Raw genomic sequence first — 22,986 nt, 5'->3', positions numbered from 1 at the left:
ATGCAGCCATGTGACCAGTCACAAAGAAGAAATAAAAGCCTTGTTTTTATAAGCCTTTGATTTAAAAAAAATTTGCAAAACACATTTTGCCATGCATTTTGTTTTGTGTTTCAACCATGAAGCATGATTGAAACTAAGCCATAAATACAGAAAAGACGCTGAATGTTAAATAAAATAAATAAATGTTTTTTTTTAAGTGATGATATGAAATGCACTGAATGAACTGTATAAAGAACAAACGACACCAGACACGCTACACAAGTTCCAGTGTTTTTTTAAAAGAGAGTTGCACTGTTCAGACATGAAGGAAATCCACAATAAACAGCACATTTGTATCACACCAAATTATTTTATATACATTTCATTTCTCTTGGAAGGATGAATTTTATTTGATGGAATGTCTAAAAACTAGCAACACAAAACTGTCAAAACATACTAAACCTTGAAATATTATATTAAGCATCTTCTACCTCAGTCCTGGTCATCTTGGTCCCATTTCACTGGTTTCATTTAATTTAAAAACAAAGGATAAGAATATAAGCTAATATTGATCCGGTACAGTAACACCAACCAATACTGTGAGAGAACAATAAAAAACAACACAAACCGCACCAACAAATACACTTCACCAAAACAAAAATCAACTGATATGATTCATTCCCGTATAAAATTTCAAAAGAAACTGATTCAAGACATCAGGAGAGGGTTGCACCAGCCATTCATATAAGCTCCTAAATTAGAAAGTAAAACCTGGCTTACCTAGTTTATAAATGACTTATTTCTGTGGCCCCATTTATTGATAATGCTTTATAAAAACATAATTTAACACAACTAGCAGGTCGTCTGCTCACAGTAAAGTAATGCGTAGTCATACAATATAATTTTTACCTTCAATAATCCATTAAAAGCCTTTAAATTCATGAGAAGTTATGTTTAATCATTATAAACACAATAGGTATTTATATATGTAAATAATAGTCGCAAAATAAATAAACACTGATAAAAATTAATGATTTTTTATGACTGATGAGTTTATTGATTGTGTTTCGTCAATTTAGTTAAGTGAATCTGCTATTTTATTTCAACTGTGACTCCTGACAGGAGGCTTCTGCAAATATTTAGTTTAGACGTTACGTTAAATTCACTGGTGGACAAATTCAGTAGAGTGTAAATTGTAACTTAATTCCCTTTGCGGCAATTCTAATCAAAGTTAAAGTTTATACAAAGCTGGTGCAACCGGCACAAGTCCACCAGACCTGTAACAAACTGAGCTGAATTCAGACCGGTTGAGCAAACCCCCTTCACATTTAACTCGGGTCACATTCAGTAAAAAATAATCGCCTTTTGTTTCCACATCTGCAGATATTTAATAACATTCTAAGATGAGATAAACACACATCATCTGGACCTGTGACAGCAGTCTGAACTTCTGAGTGATTTTAAAATCAGGTGCAGGCCACAATCTGAATCTGAAAGGCACTTGTGAACGCTAGAGGAAGATTCCCTCCCTGTGTGTTTCAATACAAACTGTCTCTGGACTATCGCACACGCACGGCTCAATGAGCATTTTCGAGCTGGCTCTTCCTCTAATGGGAAAAGGCTTTCCTGTAGCTCAGTGGTAAGAGCATTGCGTTAACAATGCAAGGTTGTGGGTTCGTTCCCAGGGGATTGCAAATACCTATGTAAAATGTATAGGATAAAGCAATGTAAGTCGCTTTGGATAAAAGCGTCTGCCAAATGCATAAAAAAAAGTGATTTCAATTCATTTATTTAGCCTTCTTCTAGCTTCATGTAACCATTTGGAAGGAGGGAAGATTGCCTGGACCTTATGCACTTGCAGAAAGTACAAATGCAGGTTCTGTTAAAGGAATGGAGGGTATCCTGGTTGCACATGTACAAACCCACGAGAAAACTGTTGTTGAGCACAAAGTGAAATGCTGGCATGGAAAAAAAGGCTTTCTTTAATTGGTAGAAACATGATATAGCCAAATAGTTTGAAAAAATACAAACTAAAGACATGTGTTAGTTACATTTATTAGTCTATACAGCTATTAAATAGGTGGTCAGATATAGTCCAGTGGCGATGCGAGGGGTGTAAAAATTATTCACAACCTGGGCAGAGCTATGATCTGGGTTTGATGCAGTTGCTCAGGTCTAGGTTCAGCAATGTTCTGTGCCCAAAGAAAGGCATTGATGAACCAGAGGAGATCTCTGATGAAGAGCACATCCCTTTAAAACATGAGGACATCAAAATATTTGACTTTGAGGAGATGTCAGAAGGTCACGAGGCACCTGGAATCTCCAGTGTATCTGAGAGAGTGTGCAGGATATGGAGAAAATCTCCTGCTGGAGTGAACACCGCCTTCATCACACAATAGACAAGGTGTTGAATGAAGACAGAGACAGAAGAGTCTGCAGAAGAGTGAAGATCACGTTCAGCAGACAGTGGATGAGGTCACATGACACTGAGAGACTCAGTCACGTCTCTCCTGAATCCAGCAAGAAGAAAAGGAAAGAAGTGTGAGCCTGTGGAAAACCCTGCAGTGCTGTTACGCCTCACCGGACTTCCTCCTATGAGCTCCTGTGAAATCAAATCACATTCATCAGTCACATTACACAGGATCTGACCACTCGTAAACGCCTGAAACTTAAAGCGTCCAGATTTGAATAGAACAACTGGTGGAGTGTTCACAAAAACACCTCAATGTGCTTGATAAGGTGAATCGTTGCAGTGTATCAGCGATCAGCGATGAACATCCGTCTGTCCACTATGAACACGTTTTTCACGACCCTGTCTGTTCCCAGCATGTTTTTCATCTCTGAAAATCACGCAGAACCTTGCAGAGGTCTGATACTTATTTAAGACTCCAGAGAAGAGACGGCCACATGAATAGAAATAGGACACCAGTGTTAGAAATAATTCAGGTACATATGACATTTTTAAAGTCCTTTAGTTGGAAAATGTTTTGCTGGACATGAAATAATGTAAATGTAGTCACATGTGTGTGCCGTATAAAGAGTGGCCTTTACATCACTTCTGTCAGAGGATTATGGATTTCCAGTTAAAGAAGAAAAATTATGTAACTAAATTAAAAGTTTTACTTTCGAGGTCACGGCAGTGGACAGCAATCAAAAAATCATTTCTTGTGTGTGAATGGGATTTTATGGCACACCAACCACTACAAAGGTCAAAGGATACAAGGGCTTCATGCTGTAAACAGTCACCTCTTCAGACAAAAAATGAAAAGTAAAGTGATAAACGTGTAAAGATTCATTTTTCCTGGCCTTGAAGCAATAAAAACACAAAAATCCCGACTGAAGTTGTAAAATTAATTCATGAAAAAATTGAAATGTTATTTTGTTCCCTTTATTGATTCTTTCTTAAACTCAGTCATAGGCTTTATTATTTACGTGCTATATAAACACTAACACGTGAAAACTTCTGATGTTTTATTGATGAGAAATGATGTGTTTTGTCTTCACATTGCTCTTATCGCTCTCAGTGTCAAATCAATATTGTAATAGTGAAATCAAAAGTTTGTGAGTGTATGTTAGATTTGTTGATGTATTGTTGTATTGTTGTGCGGAGTGTTGTTGATGTGATGTGTTTCATTACAGACTCTACAGAACAGCGTTCAGTCCGCTGATGAACCTTTAATGTATCAACACTCAACACTTCAGTCAAGTTTGGATGAATGATGGTCTGTGCATCAGGTCGCCTCCTGTCTTCATGTTAACAGTCTTTGTGAATGTGCTGCAGACAAAGATCATCATTGGATGTTGAGGGGTTGGGTCACCTGTAACACACACACACACACAGATCAGTGTCCATTTCTTGTGTTTCTAAGGAAAGAGTTTAGACAGAATGTATTTTATTGTTTATGTTCTGTATTGAATGAGTGTGAATTTATTTCACTTTTTCTTTATTCATGTGAGCGCAGGGCTCCTGGAAATGATCTCTTCTCCTTGAATTAAATGTTGTACAATCACATCACACACTGACACCAGGTCTGGTCTCCAAAACGAGAGCTTGAATCAGAGATGATACTGAGCGTGGAGGAGATGACCCCTTAAAGAGAGCAGTCCAGACCGTTCCCCTCTGCTCCGTGAGTGTCCTTACTTGAGTTTTTGAATTGAATTGTCTGACTCACTTTTTTTTTTTCATTCTTACAGTGTCTGATTCCCCTCTCTCTGCTGTGTGTAAGCAGAACTGGTTGCTGGGGGGTTTTCTGAGCACTTTTAAGCATGTTTTTAACTCCATTTTAATGTAGTGGGGATATGAACTCTACCTAAAGTATGCCATCCATCCATCCATTTTCTACCGCTTATCTGAACTACCTCGGGTCACGGGGAGCCTGCGCCTATCTCAGGAGTCATCGGGCATCAAGGCAGGATACACCCTGGATGGAGTGCCCTAAAGTATGCATTTAACTTATTTTTTTATCTGTGGAAAGAATCATGGGGGTGCAAAATGTCCATCAGTTATGAGCACCTGGGTTTGGAACGACCCTTCAATATGGCGCCATGATTGTTTTCACTCACCGGCAGTGTTTGTGCTGGGTCTGCTTCTGTGAAAAGCCTTTGATAGGTAATATTAGTTTCTTTTGCCATCGTGAGTATTTTATTTATTGAAATAGTGTGATGCATTCATTGTCCGTAAGAAAGTTATGGTCATGATTATTAAGACAAATGATCTCTCTATCATCATCGTGTCTCAGGCTGTATGTAACGGAGTGACAAAAACAATTACTTATTCATAGGGAAATACTGTACAACATGTGTGTTCAATATATCCAACTCTTGTCTTTTTTTACCCATTAAAATGTTTGGGACCAAATATTCATATCATTCAAACTGATGTGTGTGTGAGTTACTTAACAAAAAGGAGCTTCACCGTCCGCAGCACATTCACAAAGACCATTACAATAACGACAAGATGCACAGACCACCATTCATCCATAATTAATTTGATTTATTTCAATTGGACATTGACTCATGAGCAGCATTCTCTTTAAAACTGATGCCAAACGGTCTATATTTGAGAGAAAATGTATGTGTCAATATCTACATATTCTACATGTAAGCTATGGACACACTTAAGAAATGTTTTAATTAATTGATAATAAAGTACATAATATCTCTAAAAATACAGCAGAAATGCATAGAGGAGAAGTAAACAAAAAACGATATAATATGTATTATTAAAGATGTATTTATAGATTTACTGCAAAGCGACGCAGATCGCAAAACACAAAGAAGTGAAACATGATAAAATCAGTCGATGAAAATAAAGCTACAGCGTCATTGAGAAGTTTTGTGAGTGTTTCTATTTTTAACCATCAGAAAAGGCCTCGGGCCGTGACACCGTCCACTGCTCCTCGCACGCCCGCCTCTGAATCCAGTACCTGTTTCAGAGGAGAGGAAGAAAACCTTCCTCTTCAGCATTCGAGATATGCTTGTAAGAAACTACACAATATTTGCGAGCTTGTAACAACATCCTACATGAAGCCACAATTAGCCTTCATAGCAGAATGATGAAACATGCAAGCAAGGCAGTTTCTTACCTGCAAAGGCACCTTGAAAAGGTTAAAGCAGAAGCCGCAACCAGATCATGTAGTTCATAGAAACACTTTTCAGGTCGACGGTATCTTTTTTTATCCAGCAAAAAGGACCCAAAAACGTTACAAATGTTCATTATACGCAATACAACACAAAACGGATAATGAAATATAATTATATGAATAAAAGATCCTTAAAAACAACATCAAACAGCATTCAAACCTTCTCACCTCATTAATTATTCAAAGCATCAGCCAATAGAAAGTCTCCGAAAGCAAACCCCTCAATAGTGTTATATTTATGCTTTCTAAACTGCTCAGTTTGTTTTAATAAGAACATACACTACACTACTATAGCATCCATCAATTATATTTGAGGGTTCATCAGTATTTTGTGATTTCTTCATAGAGCTGCATGTATTTGGGCACATTTCTGTATCGACGCACTGGATGTGAGTGAACGATTGAAGGAAGATTCGGCTTTGACAACGACTATGTCGAGTTACAGCAACACAATAAGTGTGTAGAAGTTTAGAGACATGATTGACACTGTGGGAGACGGAAACGGACATTAAGTGAGAAAGACACAAGATGGCTGCAGCTCGTGAATAACAGCGAAGCAAACGGTGAACTATTTAAAACAAGATTACGTTACTATATACATATTATGCTTTCAAAATGTGTGTTAAATGTCTGAAAAGCATCATCCATGATTATTTGAATCTTGTAGGATTCTCAAAGTGTGTCATTATGAACGCGGCTTGAACGTGCACGCGCCAATAACACTGACGACCGTTACGATTTAAAAATCAAAGCCATATTCGTTACAAAAAACAAATGTTGAGTCTTTGTAAGGTATCGTTTACTTACCATAGCAGCACATTGAGTCTTGAATATAAAAACGAATCGTATAATCCACGACGATAAACAAACTGTTTGTGTTTCTCTTCAGAGTAAAACTACCGGAAGCAGTAATTGATCTACAGACGGAAGCGCGCGTGCCGTGTTGACCTCGCGCGCATCTTCCGCTGCAAAAAATCAGTATTGCGCTACAAAATGATTTGTGAAGTGTTAGATCTTCTTTTTGCTCTTATGAAAATAAACCCTGAGTTTACAACACTTAATACAACAACATTTTAATAATTAGGTCACAGTGTGTGAAGTAAAATAAATAAGACTTCCTCTATTACTTAATAATCTGGTCTATTTTAAGCACATCATAAGATGTGTGAAGTTATACTGATGGATAAAGTTGTGTGTGTGTGTGTGTGTGTGTGTGTGTGTGTTGGTTTTTGTGATTTATGAGATCTTATTCACATTTCATATGAATACACACAACACTATGAGGACATTTTGGATTATGAGGACATGGCCATTGAACAGTAGGGACTAAAGCAGTCCAAAACCAAACTCAGAGGTGCCAATGCACTTAAGGAGTTAATCCTTAATATGCATGTTGAAACCCTTGGCATGTCGGCATTTACCATTGAAACTTCCATCAACTTATACTTTGTCGTCTTTATATATTATATTTTTGCCCTGCAAATTGAATCATAAAGGTAACGTTATCTTGTAATATTCTCAAGTCTGTCCGATTACACGCACGTAAAAATTAACGGCAGATCAATTCATCAAGTAAACCATCATCTACTTACCGGAGGAGCACACAGAGTCTACACATATATACAACCCCTGGCAAAAAGTATGGAATCACCCCTCTCAGAAGATGTTCATTCAAATGTTTAATTGTGTAGAGAAAAAACCAAGCACATATATGCCACAAAACAATTTTCACTCAACAAAACAATATTCTGGCTGTATAAAACACTTAAAAAAACAACAAAGAAAGATAACTATAGTCATTTACAAGTGTTTTTACAGATCAAACAGAGGAAAAAAATATGGAATCACACAAATCTGAGGAAAATTATATGGAATCACCAAATAAAAACACTACTAGTACTTTGTTGCACCACCTCTGGCTTTTATAACAGCTTGAATTCTCTGAGGCATGGATTTAACTAATGACAAACAGTACACTTCATCAATCTGTCTCCAGCTTTGTCTTATTGCAGTTGCCAGATCAGCTTTACAGGTTGGAGCCTTGTCGTGGACCATTTTCTTTAATTTCCACCACAGATTTTCAATTGGATTGAGGTCCGGACTATTTGCAGGCCATGCCATTGACATTATATGTCTTTCCTGTAGAAATGTTTTCACAGATTTTGCCCTATGGCACGATGCATTATCATCCTGAAAAATGATGCTACCATCACCAAACATCCTTTCAATTGATGGAATAAGAAGTGTCCAAAATCTCAACATAAACTTGTGCATTTATAGAAGATGTAATGACTGTCATCTCTCCCATACCTTTACCTGACATACAACCCCATATCATTAATGATTGTGGAAATTTGCATGTTTTTCTTCAGGCAGTTGTCTTCATAAATTTCATTGGAACGGCACCAAACAAAAGTTCCAGCATCATCACCCTGCCCAATGCAGATTCGTGATTCATCACTGAATATAACTCTCATCCAGTCATCCACAGTCCAAGATTGTCTTTCTTTAGCCCACTGAAACCTTGTTTTTTTTCTGTTTAGATGTTAATGATGGTTTTCGTTTGGCTTTTCTGTATGTAAATCCCAATTCTTTTAGACGATTTCTTACAGTCCGGTCACAGACATGAACTCCACTTTCTGCCCTTTTGTTCCTCATTTGTTTTGTTGTGCATTTTCTGTTTTCAAGGCACATTGCTTTAAGTTTTCTGTCTTGGCGCTTTGATGTCTTTCTTGGTCTACCAGTACGCTTCCGTTTTACAACCTTTCCATTTGATTTGTACTTGGTCCAGATTTTAGACACAGCTGACTGGGAACAACCAACATTTTTTGCAACATTCCGTGAAGATTTACCTTCTTTAAGAAGTTTGATAATCCTCTCCTTTGTTTCAACTGACATCTCTCGTGTTGGAGCCATGAGTTATGTCAATCATCTTGGTTCAACACATCACTAATGTGTGCAAGCACTCTTTTTTAACTACAGACTAATTAGCAGTTGTAATCAGATAAAGGTGTTTGTTTTAGAAATGCAAAGTGCATGGTGATTCCATATAATTTTCCTCAGATTTGTGTGATTCCATATTTTTTTCCTCTGTTTGATCTGTAAAAACACTTGTAATTGACTATAGTTATCTTTCTTTGTTGTTTTTTTAAGTGTTTTATACAGCCAGAATATTGTTTTGTTGAGTGAAAATTGTTTTGTGGCATATATGTGCTTGGTTTTTTCTCTACACAATTAAACATTTGAATGAACATCTTCTGAGAAGGGTGATTCCATACTTTTTGCCAGGGGTTGTAATTAAAAAAAATATAAAAACAAACTGCATAATCATATAACCCATGATCACAAACTGTTTGTGTTTCCCTTTGGAAAGAAGTCCCTAACGCCGGAAGTTCCTGTTGAGCTCGCGCACATTTACTGAAACAGTGAAGTAAGAAAATACATTTTCACTACAAAATCTCTGTAATGAGGTTCGTTTTCATTTGATCTGATGTAAAAAAATGAGGATCCTCTTTTTGCAATTACGAAAATTAATCATGAGTAAACATAATACAATAGTTAATGCAGCCATGTGACCAGTCACAAAGAAGAAATAAAAGCCTTGTTTTTATAAGCCTTTGATTTAAAAAAAATTTGCAAAACATATTTTGCCATGCATTTTGTTTTGTGTTTCAACCATGAAGCATGATTGAAACTAAGCCATAAATACAGAAAAGACGCTGAATGTTAAATAAAATAAATAAATGTTTTTTTTTAAGTGATGATATGAAATGCACTGAATGAACTGTATAAAGAACAAACGACACCAGACACGCTACACAAGTTCCAGTGTTTTTTTAAAAGAGAGTTGCACTGTTCAGACATGAATGAAATCCACAATAAACAGCACATTTGTATCACACCAAATTATTTTATATACATTTCATTTCTCTTGGAAGGATGAATTTTATTTGATGGAATGTCTAAAAACTAGCAACACAAAACTGTCAAAACATACTAAACCTTGAAATATTATATTAAGCATCTTCTACCTCAGTCCTGGTCATCTTGGTCCCATTTCACATTTCACTGGTTTCATTTAATTTAAAAACAAAGGATAAGAATATAAGCTAATATTGATCCGGTACAGTAACACCAACCAATACTGTGAGAGAACAATAAAAAACAACACAAACCGCACCAACAAATACACTTCACCAAAACAAAAATCAACTGATATGATTCATTCCCGTATAAAATTTCAAAAGAAACTGATTCAAGACATCAGGAGAGGGTTGCACCAGCCATTCATATAAGCTCCTAAATTAGAACGTAAAACCTGGCTTACCTAGTTTATAAATGACTTATTTCTGTGGCCCCATTTATTGATAATGCTTTATAAAAACATAATTTAACACAACTAGCAGGTCGTCTGCTCACAGTAAAGTAATGCGTAGTCATACAATATAATTTTTACCTTCAATAATCCATTAAAAGCCTTTAAATTCATGAGAAGTTATGTTTAATCTTTATAAACACAATAGGTATTTATATATGTAAATAATAGTCGCAAAATAAATAAACATTGATAAAAATTAATGATTTTTTATGACTGATGAGTTTATTGATTGTGTTTCGTCAATTTAGTTAAGTAAATCTGCTATTTTATTTCAACTGTGACTCCTGACAGGAGGCTTCTGCAAATATTTAGTTTAGACGTTACGTTAAATTCACTGGTGGACACATTCAGCAGAGTGTAAATTGTAACTTAATTCCCTTTGCGGCAATTCTAATCAAAGTTAAAGTTTATACAAAGCTGGTGCAACCGGCACAAGTCCACCAGACCTGTAACAAACTGAGCTGAATTCAGACCGGTTGAGCAAACCCCCTTCACATTTAACTCGGGTCACATTCAGTAAAAAATAATCGCCTTTTGTTTCCACATCTGCAGATATTTAATAACATTCTAAGATGAGATAAACACACATCATCTGGACCTGTGACAGCAGTCTGAACTTCTGAGAGATTTTAAAATCAGGTGCAGGCCACAATCTGAATCTGAAAGGCACTTGTGAACGCTGTGTGTTTCAATACAAACTGTCTCTGGATTATCGCACACGCACGGCTCAATGAGCATTTTCGAGCTGGCTCTTCCTCTAATGGGAAAAGGCTTTCCTGTAGCTCAGTGGTAAGAGCATTGCGTTAACAATGCAAGGTTGTGGGTTCGTTCCCAGGGGATTGCAAATACCTATGTAAAATGTATAGGATAAAGCAATGTAAGTCGCTTTGGATAAAAGCGTCTGCCAAATGCATAAAAAAAAGTGATTTCAATTCATTTATTTAGCCTTCTTCTAGCTTCATGTAACCATTTGGAAGGAGGGAAGATTGCCTGGACCTTATGCACTTGCAGAAAGTACAAATGCAGGTTCTGTTAAAGGAATGGAGGGTATCCTGGTTGCACATGTACAAACCCACGAGAAAACTGTTGTTGAGCACAAAGTGAAATGCTGGCATGGAAAAAAAGGCTTTCTTTAATTGGTAGAAACATGATATAGCCAAATAGTTTGAAAAAATACAAACTAAAGACATGTGTTAGTTACATTTATTAGTCTATACAGCTATTAAATAGGTGGTCAGATATAGTCCAGTGGCGATGCGAGGGGTGTAAAAATTATTCACAACCTGGGCAGAGCTATGATCTGGGTTTGATGCAGTTGGTCAGGTCTAGGTTCAGCAATGTTCTGTGCCCAAAGAAAGGCATTGATGAACCAGAGGAGATCTCTGATGAAGAGCACATCCCTTTAAAACATGAGGACATCAAAATATTTGACTTTGAGGAGATGTCAGAAGGTCACGAGGCACCTGGAATCTCCAGTGTATCTGAGAGAGTGTGCAGGATATGGAGAAAATCTCCTGCTGGAGTGAACACCGCCTTCATCACACAATAGACAAGGTGTTGAATGAAGACAGAGACAGAAGAGTCTGCAGAAGAGTGAAGATCACGTTCAGCAGACAGTGGATGAGGTCACATGACACTGAGAGACTCAGTCACGTCTCTCCTGAATCCAGCAAGAAGAAAAGGAAAGAAGTGTGAGCCTGTGGAAAACCCTGCAGTGCTGTTACGCCTCACCGGACTTCCTCCTATGAGCTCCTGTGAAATCAAATCACATTCATCAGTCACATTACACAGGATCTGACCACTCGTAAACGCCTGAAACTTAAAGCGTCCAGATTTGAATAGAACAACTGGTGGAGTGTTCACAAAAACACCTCAATGTGCTTGATAAGGTGAATCGTTGCAGTGTATCAGCGATCAGCGATGAACAGCCGTCTGTCCACTATGAACACGTTTTTCACGACCCTGTCTGTTCCCAGCATGTTTTTCATCTCTGAAAATCACGCAGAACCTTGCAGAGGTCTGACACTTATTCAAGCCTCCAGAGAAGAGACGGCCACATGAATAGAAATAGGACACCAGTGTTAGAAATAATTCAGGTACATATGACATTTTTAAAGTCCTTTAGTTGGAAAATGTTTTGCTGGACATGAAATAATGTAAATGTAGTCACATGTGTGTGCCGTATAAAGAGTGGCCTTTACATCACGTCTGTCAGAGGATTATGGATTTCCAGTTAAAGAAGAAAAATTATGTAACTAAATTAAAAGTTTTACTTTCGAGGTCACGGCAGTGGACAGCAATCAAAAAATCATTTCTTGTGTGTGAATGGGATTTTATGGCACACCAACCACTACAAAGGTCAAAGGATACAAGGGCTTCATGCTGTAAATAGTCACCTCTTCAGACAAAAAATGAAAAGGAAAGTGATAAACGTGTAAAGATTCATTGTTCCTGGCCTTGAAGCAATAAAAACACAAAAATCCCGACTGAAGTTGTTAAATTAATTCATGAAAAAATTGAAATGTTATTTTGTTCCATTTATTGATTCTTTCTTAAACTCAGTCATAGGCTTTATTAGTTACGTGCTATATAAACACTAACACGTGAAAACTTCTGATGTTTTATTGATGAGAAATGATGCATTTTGTCTTCACATTGCTCTTATCGCTCTCAGTGTCAAATCAATATTGTAATAGTGAAATCACAAGTTTGTGAGTGTATGTTAGATTTGTTGATGTATTGTTGTGCGGAGTGTTGTTGATGTGATGTGTTTCATTACAGACTCTACAGAACAGCGTTCAGTCCGCTGATGAACCTTTAATGTATCAACACTCAACACTTCAGTCAAGTTTGGATGAATGATGGTCTGTGCATCAGGTCGCCTCCTGTCTTCATGTTAACAGTCTTTGTGAATGTGCTGCAGACAAAGATCATCATTGGATGTTGAGGGGTTGGGTCACCTGTAACACACACACACACACAGATCAGTGTCCATTTCTTGTGTTTCTAAGGAAAGAGTTTAGACAGAATGTATTTTATTGTTTATGTTCTGTATTGAATGAGTGTGAATTTATTTCACTCTTTCTTTATTTATGTGAGCGCAGGGCTCCTGGAAATGATCTCTTCTCTGGATTAAACGTCATGTTGTACAATCACATCACACACTGACACCAGGTCTGGTCTCCAAAACGAGAGCTTGAATCAGAGATGATACTGAGCGTGGAGGAGATGACCCCTTAAAGAGAGCAGTCCAGACCGTTCCCCTCTGCTCTGTGAGTGTCCTTACTTGAGTTTTTGAATTGAATTGTCTGACTCACTTTTTTTTTTTCATTCTTACAGTGTCTGATTCCCCTCTCTCTGCTGTGTGTAAGCAGAACTGGTTGCTGGGGGGTTTTCTGAGCACTTTTAAGCATGTTTTTAACTCCATTTTAATGTAGTGGGGATATGAACTCTACCTAAAGTATGCCATCCATCCATCCATTTTCTACCGCTTATCTGAACTACCTCGGGTCACGGGGAGCCTGCGCCTATCTCAGGAGTCATCGGGCATCAAGGCAGGATACACCCTGGATGGAGTGCCCTAAAGTATGCATTTAACTTATTTTTTTATCTGTGGAAAGAATCATGGGGGTGCAAAATGTCCATCAGTTATGAGCACCTGGGTTTGGAACGACCCTTCAATATGGCGCCATGATTGTTTTCACTCACCGGCAGTGTTTGTGCTGGGTCTGCTTCTGTGAAAAGCCTTTGATAGGTAATATTAGTTTCTTTTGCCATCGTGAGTATTTTATTTATTGAAATAGTGTGATGCATTCATTGTCTGTAAGAAAGTTATGGTCATTATTATTAAGACAAATGATCTCTCTATCATCATCGTGTCTCAGGCTGTATGTAACGGAGTGACAAAAACAATTACTTATTCATAGGGAAATACTGTACAACATGTGTGTTCAATATATCCAACTTTGTCCTTTTTTGACCATTAAACAGTTTGGGACCAAATATTCATATATGCAACAAACAGAAACTGATGTGTGTGTGAGTTACTTAACAAAAAGGAGCTTCTCCGTCTGCAGCACATTCACAAAGACCATTACAATAACGACAGGATGCACAGACCAGCGTTCATCCAAAATTAATTTGATTTATTTCAATTGGACATTGACTCATGAGCAGCATTCTCTTTAAAACTGATGCCAAACGGTCTATATTTGAGAAAAAATGTATGTGTCAATATCTACATATTCTACATGTAAGCTATGGACACACTTAAGAAATGTTTTAATTAATTGATAATAAAGTACATAATATCTCTAAAAATACAGCAGAAATGCATAGAGATGTAAACAAAAAAGATATAATATGTATTATTAAAGATGTATTTATAGATTTACTGTAAAGCGACGCAGATCGCAAAACACAAATAAGTGAAACATGATAAAATCAGTCGATGAAAATAAAGCTACAGCGTCATTGAGAAGTTTTGTGAGTGTTTCTATTTTTAACCATCAGAAAAGGCCTCGGGCCGTGACACCGTCCACTGCTCCTCGCACGCCCGCCTCTGAATCCAGTACCTGTTTCAGAGGAGAGGAAGAAAACCTTCCTCTTCAGCATTCGAGATATGCTTGTAAGAAACTACACAATATTTGCGAGCTTATAACAACATCCTACATGAAGCCACAATTAGCCTTCATAGCAGAATGATGAAACATGCAAGCAAGGCAGTTTCTTACCTGCAAAGGCACCTTGAAAAGGTTAAAGCAGAAGCCGCAACCAGATCATGTAGTTCATAGAAACACTTTTCAGGTCGACGGTATCTTTTTTTATCCAGCAAAAAGGACCCAAAAACGTTACAAATGTTCATTATACGCAATACAACACAAAACGGATAATGAAATATAATTATATGAATAAAAGATCCTTAAAAACAACATCAAACAGCATTCAAACCTTCTCACCTCATTAATTATTCAAAGCATCAGCCAATAGAAAGTCTCCAAAGGTAAAACTCCTCAATAGTGTTATATTTATGCTTTCTAAACTGCTCAGTTTGTTTTAATAAGAACATACACTACACTACTATAGCATCCATCAATTATATTTGAGGGTTCATCAGTATTTTGTGATTTCTTCATAGAGCTGCATGTATTTGGGCACATTTCTGTATCGACGCACTGGATGTGAGTGAACGATTGAAGGAAGATTCGTCTTTGACAACGACTATGTCGAGTTACAGCAACACAATAAGTGTGTAGAAGTTTAGAGACATGATTGACACTGTGGGAGACGGAAACGGACATTAAGTGAGAAAGACACAAGATGGCTGCGGCTCGTGAATAACAGCGAAGCAAACGGTGAACTATTTAAAACAAGATTACGTTACTATATACATATTATGCTTTCAAAATGTGTGTTAAATGTCTGAAAAGCATCATCCATGATTATTTGAATCTTGTAGGATTCTCAAAGTGTGTCATTATGAACGCGGCTTAAACGTGCACGCGCCAATTACACTGACGACCGTTACGATTTAAAAATCAAAGCCATATTCGTTACAAAAAACAAATTTTGAGTCTTTGTAAGGTATCGTTTACTTACCATAGCAGCACATTGAGTCTTGAATATAAAAACGAATCGTATAATCCACGACGATAAACAAACTGTTTGTGTTTCTCTTCAGAGTAAAACTACCGGAAGCAGTAATTGATCTACAGACGGAAGCGCGCGTGCCGTGTTGACCTCGCGCGCATCTTCCGCTGCAAAAAAATCAGTATTGCGCTACAAAATGATTTGTGAAGTGTTAGATCTTCTTTTTGCTCTTATGGAAATAAACCCTGAGTTTACAACACTTAATACAACAACATTTTAATAATTTTAGTCACAGTGTGTGAAGTAAAATAAATGAGTTTAATAAACTGGTCTATTTTAAGCCTTTTTTGTTGTTTGTTATTTATTGTTTTCTACACGTATTTTGCTTGATATTTAGTGTTTAAACCATCACTTCAAAGAACTAAATTAAGTCATAAAGAAAAGAAACAAAAGTGTCATTTTAAAGTGTTTTCACAAGTTAAATGTATTGAAGATGTTGAAGATCCCCATGCAACACAGTCAGTTCACATTTATTTCTGCTGAAGAGATTAATACAACACCATCAGACGACATCAGAAGATGTGTGAAGTTATACTGATGGATAAAGTTGTGTGTTGGTTTTTGTGATTTATGAGATCTTATTTACATTTCATATGAATACACGCCACACTATGAGGACATTTTGGATTATGAGGACATGGCCATTGAACAGTAGGGACTAAAGAAGTCCAAAACCAAACTCAGAGGTGCCAATGCACTTAAGGAGTTAATCTTTAAAATGCCTAAAATCCATGTAATGACAGGATAAGAGTCACATGTTGAAGCAAGTTGAAAACTCTGGCATGTCGGCATTAACTATTGAAACTTCCATCTTTCCATCTGGCGCTTTCCAGCCCAGCCAAACCTTCACCAAGTCCTTCAGGTCAGAGTTGTATGCTATAAGGTAAAAAAACGGAATTCAGTAATAATAATAATAATAATAATAGTTAGTAGTTGTGTTACTCAACTATCAGTACTAGATGTTTAATAAAATCACTATCCACTTTCCTGGTTGGGAAAACAATAGCCGTCTCCTCTTGTACATAAAAATATCATTAAAACAAATTGTCTGAAATGACTGAATATTAAAATAATATTACAGACGTGAAATATCATTAGAATTAACCCAGTAGGTTTAGGAGAAATCATTCCTTTCATTCAAAATAATACAGATGGACCTTTCACTGCATTGTATGTGTAACATTCAGCCTAGCCTCAGTTGCAGAATTTACCACTTGTTCCAGGCACTAATCTCTTTAAATGGATCCTATAAAGGGGATAGCCAGTAAAAAAACTAAAATCTCCTATTATAATTAGTTCAGATTCATCCCACTCATGAAACAAATGTTCAAGTAAAGTACATATTTCACTTGTAGAAGAATAGGGTGGATGGTCAGGGCCTACCACCATGATGTCAGAGCTAGGTGAAAGATTTCATTTTAGTGCTGATAGTTCAATTCCTCTTGGTTTGATTAATGACTGTATGCAAGAACAGTTTAAATAGTTTTTTTTTACATACATCGCGATGACTCCTTCTTTCTTAACACGATCAGGTCTAAAGATATTATATGTATCGATCTTAATCATATCGTTTGTAATCGATGGGTTCAACCATGTGTCTGTGAAAACCATTATATCTGCATCAGTAATATCAGCCAAAATCCTTAAATTGTACATTTTGTCAATTAAACAACGCACATTGTGGTGAAGAAAGCATAATCCTTTAGGAAAAGGCTTTCAACTCAGGGGGGGAGATCATCCCGGCATATCCAGATCCTTAGTGGATCATGTAGTCTAGCCAGTAGTCTAACATAACCTTTTTTTATATGTACATGCATGGAAACAAGCAGAGATCGCAATGAAATGCAAATTTACGAAGCATTTTTAAAGAATTAATCACTTCATTGTGTCTAAATGAATTCTTTCCTTTAATTTTTTTTGTGGATTTCGTGGAAAAAGTGTAGTTAACAAGAGAATGATGTTTATTTCATGTTAAACACATAACGTTATAATCTAGCCCAGGAATATTAATTGCCAATTTGAAGGGCCAATTAAAAAATGTTGCTTGGGTGCCACCTACTAGATTTTATGTAAATCACAACTAATTTAAATTCTGATGCATTATATTCATCTTATAGTCTGTGATATAAGTGATCGCTCAAGATGAATGAAACAAACGGTTTATGGTTTATGTTTGGATGTGGATCTGCTCTCTGCCCATTTTCTGGCATGTATTATATTGTTGGTGCAAATGAAGGGTTTATCAGACGTATATTTATGAATGCAGGTGGGATTTTGGACTTTGTGTTTTGTTTTAATATAATTTTGTTGTAAATGTCTTTAAACATCAATAAAAACATTGAATTATTTAACCTGAGCTAATGTATATATTCAGGGTATTCTACAAACAAATACACTTTTTTTTTCTTTTCTCTTTTGTGCTTTTCTTGCTGTGTTCTGTTGTTCTATGTTTTCTATGTTTTGTGTCGAATGGTTCAATGGGCTGTCGATCCTCTGTCGAGTGGGTGACATGCAAGACGCTCCTCTCCAATCATTGTGCTGCCAGGAGTTCGCTTTGCCCAATATAAGGAAGAAGTGAAGAGAGAGGGGGTGGCTGTCACATGTGAACTTGACCTGGTTCTGTTTGTTGTGCTCGTGAAACAAACTTTTGTTAAGAGAGTTTTTGTTCCTTTCCATGTAGACAGAGCGCCCTTTTTCCTCACCAGTTGTAAAATTGTGCTTGTATTTGTTACACAGGACGGATGAAGAGGGGCAGGTAAACTCTGTCACATGATGTACATGGTGTACATGTAGGTTTGTGCCACTTGTGTACTTTTTGTTTTGATAGACAGTGCTGAGACGTACGACGTCTTGGGCGTTGAAGAGGTTTCTTTTCTGTGTTTCCTTTTAGTTGGATTAGAGGCATTGGGTTCATTTAGTTTCGTTTGGGTTTATCTCTTTCTTTTTTTTGGCGCAAACCGATTTTCCCCATTTTGTCCTTCTCTGTAACTGTTGTGGTTGCCGTAGTTTATTTATCCATATTTCTTTTTTCATATATATATGTTAATTACTTTTCCTAATAATCGTGTTATAATTAATCTTTACCTTTCTTGTTGTTGTTGTTGTTGAGTTTAAAAGACAAGCTTATTGTAATAAACTCAAGTTTACCAGTTTTTCATCGGTGTCTCTCTTATTCTCTTACACATGTATTTTATTGTGACAATACATGACTGGCCTGAAGTTGCATTTCTTAAAATCCCTGGTTTATTAACTGGCCAAGGAAGGGTTGTAACGGTGTAAAAACATAAATCTTAACATCATAGTCACTGGTGAACAGGGGTCAAATATGCAGATGTTGAAAGAGCGAAGATGTGCAGTACCTGGAGGATGTTTCTAAAGACACGTCTACATGACAATAACTTTTAGTTAACACGATTCACAATAAATCTCATTGCATGGTTCTTGCATACAAGCAGTCACCAAATGAGAGAATCAATCATATTTGCAAATGAGCTGATGGACCAATGAGTTTTTCTATTAATGAACCAAACATGAACAAATATATTTTAAATGAAAAAGCAGTAAAAAGTGAATCTGCTTTGTATAAATGTTGCTTTGGATTATCGGTTCACCAGAGTAAGAAACTAATGATTGCTTTTACTTGTTTCTGTAGAACTTAGGGATGTATGTGGTATGTATGAGGTTAATTTCATTATTTTCCTGTTTTTATCAGTATAAACATGTTGTTGATGAAACTATAAATGACCCATAAACATAACACTGGTGACTATGACTATTCTAAGCAGTCAGACAATCAGGCGGATGTAAAATGTACAATAGAGAGGCTGAATAGAAAGTTTGAACTGATAGATCCAACTATGAGATATGGCTTGTAGATCTTATAGATCCAAACTTTGAGTCCAGTTTCACTAGATCTCTCTCCGTCAGGAACAAATTACACCTGGAGATATCAACTCCGTTGTGAGTCAATCCTTTAACCCAAACAACAGGGAGATATAGAGCTGAAGGGAAGAACAGCAGGCAGGAGACGAAGTGATGTTAAATAGACAGACAAATGATTAATTGAATAATCTCAGTTGTGTGTTGATGCTCAGTCAAGCTCTGTCAAACTGCGTCTGACTAGAAACAGATTCAATATGTGTTTTTAACCATTCAAGATTACAGTATCAAAACATTGTCTCATGACATTATTATGGACCTTGAGATGGAGACCAATGGATACTCATATCAGCATAAGACACAATACAACTCCCAGGTTAAACAACAGGAAAGTAAGGAGCAAATAATATGAATAGAAGTGAATAATAAAATAAATGAATGAATACATATGATGAATATTGTAATAAATGTGATAAATGAAATAGAATAATAAAACGAATTAAACAAGAAACAATGTATGTTTCTATCCAGATCTATCAGAACTGACAACCATGATATGAAAACTATGATATCGTAATTGAGTTCATTCTACACATATGATGATATCATAAATAATACAGCACTCATTTATAGCTTTGCCTAAGACTCAATGGTACAAACTCTCTCTCCATCTCTCCATCTGCCCTACATTCAGATTTTTGGTGATTTATTAGCCAGAAAAACAGAAAACACGAAATACACAAAAGTTAAGCTTACTTTCTATATAAATAAATAAATAACCATAAAAACAGCACCAAACATTAAACAGCTTAAAGACCTTAACAAACGCATAGCAACCAAATGAAACACCCAGTTACCAGCTAAAATACCTCAGTGACACCTAGCAAACCGCCTATAGAGCCAACCAGCTATAATATAGTAACAACACCAATTTACCAATCAAAACACCTGTTAATCTAGAAGATCATGTCAACACACGGTATAGATAGACTGTAACAAACCTTACAAGCACCTAAATCACTAGCATTAAGATAAAACATGTTATTATCATGCTGGCATTATGTTAACATATGTAAATTATTTTGGAATGCGATATAAGTGTAACTGATTACTTTACACGACACAACATTTCAACATTTAAAAAAAAGACTTCCCATCACAGTCCGGTGCATGCAGTCAAACTGAGAATACATGTGTGTTAAGATCGGGACTAACACCTGTACTGTCACCTTCTAGCTGCCATATAATTGGGTTTGAAGGTCGAGCAGTTGTCTGAGGAAGCCTCGGTAGGGTAAGATGCCTCTTTTCTCCTTCACAGTGTTGATTCAGGGTCATGTTCTGCTTCAGCTTTACATAAAACAAAACTATTGTTGCTGATCGACTCACTCCAGCCCAACAGTGAACCAAGATTTTTCCTGTTGATAGCAGAAATTAAAGAAATGACTTTAAATGACTTGTTCACGAGTGAGGGAAGGATGGAACGGGAGATTGACAGACGGATCGATGCAGCTTCTGCAGTAATGCTGTAGCTGTACCGGTCTGTCGTGGTAAAGAAGGAGCAGAGCAGCAAGGCGAAGCTCTCGATTTACCGGTCAATCTACGTTCCTACTCTCACCTATGGTCATGAGCTGTGGGTCATGACCGAAAGGACAAGATCCCGGATACAGGCGGCCGAAATGAGCTTTCTCCGCAGGGTGGCTGGGCGATCCCTTAGAGATAGGGTGAGAAGCTCGGTCACTCGTGAGGAGCTCAGAGTAGATCCGCTGCTCCTCTACATCGAGAGGGGTCAGCTGAGGTGGCTCGGGCATCTTTTTCGGATGCCCCCTGGTCGTCTTCCCGGGAAGGTGTTCCGGGCATATCCCACCGGGAGGAGACCTCGGGGAAGACCTAGGACATGCTGGAGGGTCTATGTCTCCCGGCTGGCCTGGGAACGCTTCAGTTTCCCCCTGGAAGAGCTGGAGGAAGTGCCTAGGGAGAGGGAAGTCTGGGCATCCATGCTTAGACTGCTGCCCCCGCGACCCAGCCCCGGATAAGCGGTAGAAAATGGATGGATGGATGGACTTTAAATGATGCAGAACTAAAAGTTCAGATATTTATTGAAATTCATGCAAGATCTTAATTTTCTGGTTCATGTGCGTTTGATAGTCATCTGAATCATACAAATCCTGTAGGTCTCTACATGTCCTACACAGTTCAGGACATGAGTGAATCGACACGCTTTCAGTTCACCATAATTGACAGCCGTATTCCTGTAAGGATGAAATGCAACATTCAGTTATTATTGCAGTAGTAAGCTTAAAGATTTAGCCATGTTTTTATTCAGTTTGTCAACTCCAGCAAGTTGAATGAACATTTAAAACTCTTGAAGCATGCCGTTATAAATTTGAATAAATACTAGGGCTGTCAAACGATTAATCGTGATCATAAACTAATGATGACGGAACTAAAGAAACTTTGGGAATCGGTTATTCAATTTTGAAAGTTTGAACATTTCCAGGATTAAAGGTGCAGTTTGTAACAATATTGCAGTAAAATCCCCAAAAACCACTTAACTAGTGTTATATATTTTGTTCAGCTGTGTACTTACAGTATCCTAAACGTTTACAACTACTTTTAAATCCTTAGAAAATCATCATTCTAAAAAGTAACACAGGGATGTGCAATCGCCTGTCATTGGCGTCCTATCCGCGTTCCCCTGTGTTACTGCCTTTACTGATCTAGAAACCACATGACAACAGAGTCGTGGACAAATGTGGAACCACTAACTTGTTTAGAGCAGTCACTTATTTATGGACTGCAATTATTTGCAACAATTATAAAACTTTCTCTCATCCGCTTACATGATTTCTCGTTCCCGTCTGATTGATGGCCACCAGTGGTAGAGTTGAAGACAAAAGATCCATGCTACGGCATTGTTGTTGTTCTGATCGTTGAGACTGTTGAGTCTCAACAGTTTAGAGACTGTGTTCCTGTTTATTCATTGATAAATTACCTCTGTTATCTGATCTATCTCTCTATCATCATTGTGTCTCATCCTGTATGTAACATAAACATTCCTGAGAGACAAAAGCAATTACATATTCATAGAGAAATACTGTACAACGTGTTTAATATATCTGACGTAAGTTATCACACAACACATTGTGGCCGCAAGTTTGAAAATCACTGTTATAGACTCTATTAAAAGAAGATCACATCTTCTTAAGCCACAAATACAATAGTTTTGTGTGAATTCTTTTAACATTATAAAAGTAAAATCACCATCCACTGGTGGGGAAAACAAAATCCGTCTCCTCATGTATAATAAGAATATTATAAAAAATAAATAAAATGTAGAAAGTGACGGAATAATACAATTATTACAGACTTAAATTTAATTAGAATTAACGCAGTAAGTTTAGGAAAAATCTTTTTTTTATTTAAAAAGAATACAGACGGACCTTTCACTGCATTGTAAGC

At 37.0% G+C, this 22,986-nt stretch overlaps 2 long non-coding RNA genes across 3 annotated transcripts; both read right to left on the bottom strand.

Moving 5' to 3' along the window:
- Positions 1–330: 330 nt before the first annotated feature.
- Positions 331–6,555, bottom strand: LOC130418840 (uncharacterized). The gene is made up of 3 exons (XR_008906415.1): positions 6,429–6,555; positions 2,701–3,797; positions 331–2,581 (listed from the first exon to the last, which is right to left on the bottom strand). It is a non-coding gene; the product is annotated as an uncharacterized LOC130418840 (long non-coding RNA).
- A 2,885-nt stretch (positions 6,556–9,440) lies between these two features.
- LOC130418810 (uncharacterized) lies at positions 9,441–15,845 on the bottom strand. 2 transcript variants are annotated; one of them, XR_008906399.1, is made up of 4 exons: positions 15,598–15,845; positions 12,170–12,959; positions 11,871–12,035; positions 9,441–11,751 (listed from the first exon to the last, which is right to left on the bottom strand). It is a non-coding gene; the product is annotated as an uncharacterized LOC130418810 (long non-coding RNA). The 2 variants fall into 2 exon arrangements; XR_008906398.1 differs by having other exon boundaries at positions 11,871–12,959.
- Between the last annotated feature and the right edge of the window lie 7,141 nt (positions 15,846–22,986).

The sequence above is a fragment of the Triplophysa dalaica genome, chromosome 4 (assembly GCF_015846415.1).
Source record: "Triplophysa dalaica isolate WHDGS20190420 chromosome 4, ASM1584641v1, whole genome shotgun sequence".
Taxonomy (NCBI): domain Eukaryota; kingdom Metazoa; phylum Chordata; class Actinopteri; order Cypriniformes; family Nemacheilidae; genus Triplophysa; species Triplophysa dalaica.
This window is presented reverse-complemented; position numbering and strand designations above follow the sequence as displayed.